Source organism: Elephantulus edwardii, unplaced genomic scaffold (genome assembly GCF_000299155.1).
Source record: "Elephantulus edwardii isolate Elephantulus edwardi_28Jun2011 unplaced genomic scaffold, EleEdw1.0 scaffold00122, whole genome shotgun sequence".
Lineage (NCBI taxonomy): Eukaryota > Metazoa > Chordata > Mammalia > Macroscelidea > Macroscelididae > Elephantulus > Elephantulus edwardii.
Genome location: NW_006399872.1, coordinates 2,026,944 through 2,033,355, shown reverse-complemented (window position 1 = coordinate 2,033,355; position 6,412 = coordinate 2,026,944). Strand labels below are relative to the sequence as shown.

The following is a 6,412-nucleotide window of genomic DNA, read 5'->3' as shown; positions in this document are numbered from 1 at the left end:
GCCCATGAAGAGTAACTGAAGCATTATATTCAAGCTGAGGCCTTGACTTTGGGCAAAGAGCCAGTGGGTAGGCCTGGTCCTTCTTGGCTTGATGGAGGCTCCTGAGGGACTACTCTTTGTTTTGGTACTTGTGTTTGATGTGCTTCCACAGCTTCCCTTCATTGATGTGCTCATAGATTATATCTACTCCTTGATCGAACGGCCGCTTGAAGAACAGGGCGCCCATGGTGATTGATGGTGAGGGCGAATGTGAAGATCTTGCTGAATAGTAAGGAGTACAAATTTGCCATGAATGTTGGGCCTGCCATGGTTCCTTACTGGTAAACTTTTGTTCAAATGCCTTTTTATAATCAATAAAGTGTAAGTAGACATTCTTTTGGTGGTCTCTGCTTTTAGCCAGTATCCATCTGATGATATCAGTAATCCCTGGTGCCCTGGCCTCTTTTAACCATCCTTTGTTAAGCTTTATCTGAAAAGTTGTTGTTGTGGTTGTTAGGTACCTTCAAGTCAAGTACGACTCATAGAGACTCTATGAACAACAGATCTGAACCCTGTCCTATCCTGTGCCATCTTCACACTTCTTGACACATGAAAGCCCATAGTGGCAGTCAACATGCCAATTGATCTGGTGGAGGGTCTTCCTTTCCTTCACCAACCCTCTTTCTTTCTAAGCATCATGTCCCTCTCCAAGGAATAGCCCTTCTAAGCAACATGCTCAAAGTATAGGAGGCAAAGCCTTATCATTCTTGCCTCCCAAGAGCTCTCTGGTTGCACCCTCTCTAAGACATATTTGTTTGTTCTTTTTAATGGGATATTCAGTGCTCTTCTCCAACATCATAGTTCAAAGGAATCAATTCTTCTTTTGCCATCCTTACTTATTGTCCAGCTCTCAGGTGCTTAGCAAATGATTGGAAAGACCATGACCTGAATCAGACCCACCTTAGTCCTCAAACCTACATCATTACTCCTCAATAATTTGAAGAGGTCCCTAATTGCAGACTTTCCTGGTACAATGCATCTCCTGATTTCTTGACTGATGGTACCAAGGGTGTTGATTGTGGATTGAAGTAAGACAAAGTTGTTGACAGTTTCAAGCTCTTCTCCATCCATTATGATATTGCCCATCAGTCCAGTGGGAAGAATCTGTTTTCTTGCTTTGAGATGCAATCCATACAGAAGGCATTCCTTGATCTTTTACAGAAAGTGCTTCAAGTTGTCTTCACTTTCAGCTTGCAAAATTGTGTCATCATCTGCATAACCCAGGTTCTTGATGAGTCTCCCTCCAATCCTGATGCCATACTGCTCTTCATAGAGTCCAGCTTCTTGAATAATTTGCTCAGCATATAGATTAAATAGAAATGGAGAGACAATATGACCCTGACACACTCCTTTCTTAATTTTAAACCATATAATATTCCCCTTCTCTGTTAGCAAACAGCCTCCTGGACTAGGTGTAAGTTTCTTATGAGCACAATTAAATGTTCTGAGATTCTCCTTTGTCTTAATGTCAGTCACAACTTGTAATGAACCACACAGTCAAAAGTAGACAGCAAAAATCTTATGGATAAGCTCATGGTTAACCAAAAACCTACAAGTAAAATGCAAAACTAGGAGTCTTCAGAGAAATAATAGGAACAACTATAGAAACCATAATCTGTGGCATGAATAGACTTTTAGGCATAGTTTAAACACCCACAACCAGGGTATGGTAAAATAGATCTGTGGAACCTTCTAAAAATCAGACCCTTGTATTGATAAAAAACCTCCTCTAATAGAATTAAAAAAGAAACTCACAGACAGAAAAAAATACTCAACAATGGTATATTTGATAAGGGACTCATAACTAAAATTTATAAAATACTTCAATGTATCAACAAGAAAAAGTAACAGCCCAACCACAAAATAGGGAGAAGATATGAACAGACATTTCAACAAAGAAGAAAGTCAGATGGCAGACAAACACATGGAAAAAAATGCTCAAAATCTCTACCTATAGAAAGACAAAAATAAAACCAACAATAAGATATTGTTTAACTCTAGCAAAGTTGAACAGGACAATAGAAAGTGGACAGCAAACTATAAATTCTGGCAAGGATGTGGAGAAATTGGAGCAGTGATGTTAGGAATGTAAAATGGTAGCAGTAAGGAAGGCTGTCTGGCACTTCCTCAAAAAGTTGAAAATAGAAATACCATTTAACCCAGCTATCCCACTACTTAGCATACACCTAAAAGAAACCAGAAGTATGACATGAAAAGATATATACACACCTATGCTTATTGCAGCATTATTCATGATAGCAAAGAGATGGAAGCTGTCCAAGTGTCCATCAACAAACAGATGAGTAGGGAAACTGTGGTATAAGCACACAGTAGAATATTTCACAATATTGAAAAACAATAAACTCATGAAACTGTACACAACATGGATGAGTCTAGAAGACATTGTTGAGTGAAATATCTTCATCATAAAAGGACAAATACTACCTAAGACCAGAGTGGTGTTAACCTAAAAGTTGGCTTTTTTTTAGCCATTACAGTTAGCTCCCTCTGGTCTCCCTGCTACCTTAACTACAGAAACATGGTCTTGCAAATTATCATGGTTTTGCCAATCATCAACAGTTGTGGGACTCAGATAAAAGAGAGTGCTTCCCACACTGGTTATCAAGACTTGAGGCAAGCAAAATTTATGGCAAGCAAGATTTATTTATTTACTTGAGGGAAACTGAAGTAAGACCCTGGTGAGAGAAAGACCCAAGTGATGGCAGTGGAGAGATTGTGGAATTGCTGTAGAAAAAGTGTGGCAAGGTGTGAGCTGAGGCTTCTTGTATTTGTTCTGGCCACAGTAAAAGGTATTTGCTGTTCTTGCTGGGTGTTAGAAGGAGAAGTTGACTTATAACTGCTCTGAGGCAAACTTTGGTAAATGATTTGGATTTGACTGCTGCATTGAAACCAGGGCCTGGACTAAATAAGGAATTGTCCCCTTGGAACTTGAACTAAAACCTGGACTTGTATTTAGTTATATTCTTTGCCTACTCTACTCTCCAACTTACTTCCCTAATAAACCTCATTCTCAGTACCACAATTGTGAGTCTGTGAGTCAGCAATGGATAAAAGAACCTCTTGCTGTTGGTCCAACTCTAGAGGAGCAATATGGCTGAGCTATGGGCTATTTATCTGCTTTCTGTTCTGGTGCACTGAGGGACTGTGACATTCTTCCTCTCTCTTGCCCTTTGACAGAGATGGTCATGGCCCAGTGCCCCTATGTACCATTTTATCCTCCTTAGATAACCACTGTTATAAAAATAGGATGGATATGAGGGAGTGGAAGGAGAACAGGAAAAGAATTAATAAATAATGAATACTATACTGGAATAAGTGAAGGGAAGGACAATCTGATAGGAATGGATGAGTAGACACTTAATGTAGGACAATTCACAATCTGGAACAGGACAAACATTGCAAAGTGAAATGGGAGAGGAAGAGGACAATAATGTATAATGAATGAAAACCAGTCTCTGTAAAATTTCACTAAAATCACAACCAAAAAAATTAACTATTAGATGGTCAAGAAGAAAGAAAATCTTAGATCACAAAAGAATTCTGTCTACATAGCATTGAAGGTGAGCCTCCCAAGTTTGAAAGACACTGCAAAGTTGTTGTAATGACTCAAGCATACCAACAAATATGAAGATAGCACAAGACCAGACAATAGTCATTCTGTTGTGCATAATGTTGCCACAAGTCAGAGTCAATTCACTGGTAACTAACAATAGCAATAAACCCATGAGAGAGATGATTTGGGCCATGACTTTTTTATATTTTCCTCCTAACTCTGTAGCAGAAAGAGAAACTGTTCTCTAGTTTCTAACCACTTGCAAGTGGCTTAGAAGCGGATTCAAAAGATTTTTTAGATAAGGAAATTAACTGAAACGGAGAGATAGACTAGATCTCCTGTATGATTAGTCCAGTCAATGTGAAAAGACCCTGATACCCCTCCATCAATGATGTGAGGAGGTCATAGAAGCTGTCTTGAAGGAATCCTCAGCCCCAAAGATTCTGTTGTTGTTGTTGCTAGATGTTACCAAGTCAATTATGAGTCATATTAACCTTATGAACAACAGATCTGAACCTTGCCCTATCCTGTGCCTATCCTCATCATCTCTGTCATACTCAAGCCCATTGTGGTAGTCACTGTGCCAATCTGCCTCATTGAGGATCTTCCTCTCTTTCACTGACATTATTCTTTCTCAGCATGATGTATCTCTTTAAGGACTGGTTCCACCTGAAAATATGCCGAAAATGAGTGAGATGAAGTTTCACCACTCTTGCCTCTAAAGAGCACTCTAGCTGTACTTCCTCCAAGGCATTTGTTTGTTCTTTTGCTAATCCTGAAATATACTTCACCATCATCACAATTCAAAGACATCAATTCTTCCTCAGTCTTCTGTATCCATTGTCCAACTCTCAGATGCATAGGAAGCGCTTGAAAATACCTTGGATCAGATGTATCTTGTTCTTTAAATTGATATCTTTGCTCTTTAGCACTTTGGAGAAGAATTCGACAGAAGAATTTTCCCAGGGCAACACATTTTTTTTATTTCTTGACTGTTACTACCGTGAGTGTTGACTATTGTTGATTGCCTTCAAGTTGAGCATGACTCATAGAGACCCTATGAATAATAGGCCTAAAGCTCCTCTACAACTATCAACATTTATCAAAGTTCATAGAATTTCCAGAATGAAGGCTGCACAGTGGAGTGGACTTGGGGGAAGGGATTGCATAACAATGAAAGAACTTTTATTTTACTTTTCAAAGAGAGGAGTGAATCGGGGTGGGGAGGCGTGGGCAGGGAGAAAAGTGCAACAACAGTGAGTGACTAGAAATCCTAAGTCTCTGTAAACTTTCATTAAAATGAATCATTTCTTTAAAAAAAAAAAACCAAATAGGCCTATCTTTTTCGAAATTTATTTTATTATTTTTTTTGTGTGTACTGTCAAATTGGATCTGACCGGTACAGGAAGAGACTGTCCCTCCTTCTCCAGCAGAGCATCTCGTGGGTTTGAACTGCGCACCTCTGAGATTGCAGTGCAGCTTCCTGCCACTAGGCCACCAGAGTTCCCTATGAATAAAAATTTTTAAAACAATTTTTTAAAAATTCATAGAATTTCTGGAGACATGTTGTTTAGGAAGTGGATGCCACTTCTGCTCCCAAACCTTTCATAATATGTTATTGTTGTTATGTGCCGTTGAGCCGCCTGCAATCTATATCAGCCCTATGTACAGCAGCTCTGAACCCTTTCCTATCCTGAGCCAGTCTCACTAATTCTGACACACCAACCTTCATTGCCCCAGTTACTGTAACAATCCATCTCATCTGGGGTATTCCTCTCCTGTGCTGTCCCCCCTTCCAATCATGATGTCCTTCTCCAAGGATCAATGTCTCCTCACCATGTGCCCAAAGAAAGGGAAATGGAGCTTCAAATCCTATCCTTCAAGGAGAGACTTGGTTTCACCCTCTCCAGGACTTACAGATTTGTTTTCTTGGCAGTCCATGGTATGTTCAAGACTTTTCTTTTCTTTTTTTTTTTAAGACTTTTCTCCAGCACCACAGCTCTAAAGCATCTGTTCTTCTTCTGTTATCCTTAGTCATTGTCCAGCTCTCTGAAGCATAACAAGTAATTGAGAAGACCATGGCCTGGATTAGGTGAACCTTTGTCCCTAGACTAATATTGTTGCTCTTCAGGACTCTGGAGAGGTCCATGACAGCAGATTTTCCCAATGCAATTAATCTTTTGATTTCCTGACTGCTGAGTGTTGATTGTGGATCCGAGCAAGTTGTAATTCCTAAGAAACTCAATCTCTTCTCCATCTAATATGGTGCTGCCAATTGACCCAGTGTTGAGAATCTTTGTCTTTTTGATGTTGAGCTTCAATCCATATTGAAGACTACAGTCCTTGACCTTTTGCATCAAGTGCTTCAAGTCTTCTTCAGTTTCAGCAAGCAAGGTTATGCCATCCACATATCATAGATTGTTATTGAGTCTTCCTTCAATCTTGATGCCACACTCCTCCTCATAAAGCCCTGCATCCCGAAAGATCTGTTCTGCATTCAGATTGAAAAGGTTTGAGGACAGGATGCATCCCTGACATACTCGTTTCCTGATTCTGAACCATGTAAGTGTTTCCTTTCCCTGTTCTGAAGACCACTTCTTCGCTGAAGTATAGGTTTTGTATGTTGTTGTTGTTATGTGCCATTGAGATGCTTGCAACTCATAGTAACCCTATGTACAACAGCCCTAAACTCTGCTCTGTCCTGTGCCAATCGCACTGTCTCTGATACACCCATCCCGATTACCCCAGTCACTGAGTCAATCCACCTCTTAGAGGCCTTCCCCTCCTGTGCTGTCCCTC

The 6,412-nt window shown here is 39.9% G+C and overlaps 1 pseudogene; it reads right to left on the bottom strand.

The window, feature by feature from the left end:
• Positions 1-109: 109 nt before the first annotated feature.
• On the bottom strand, positions 110-308 carry LOC102863939 (annotated as a pseudogene).
• Positions 309-6,412: the final 6,104 nt, after the last annotated feature.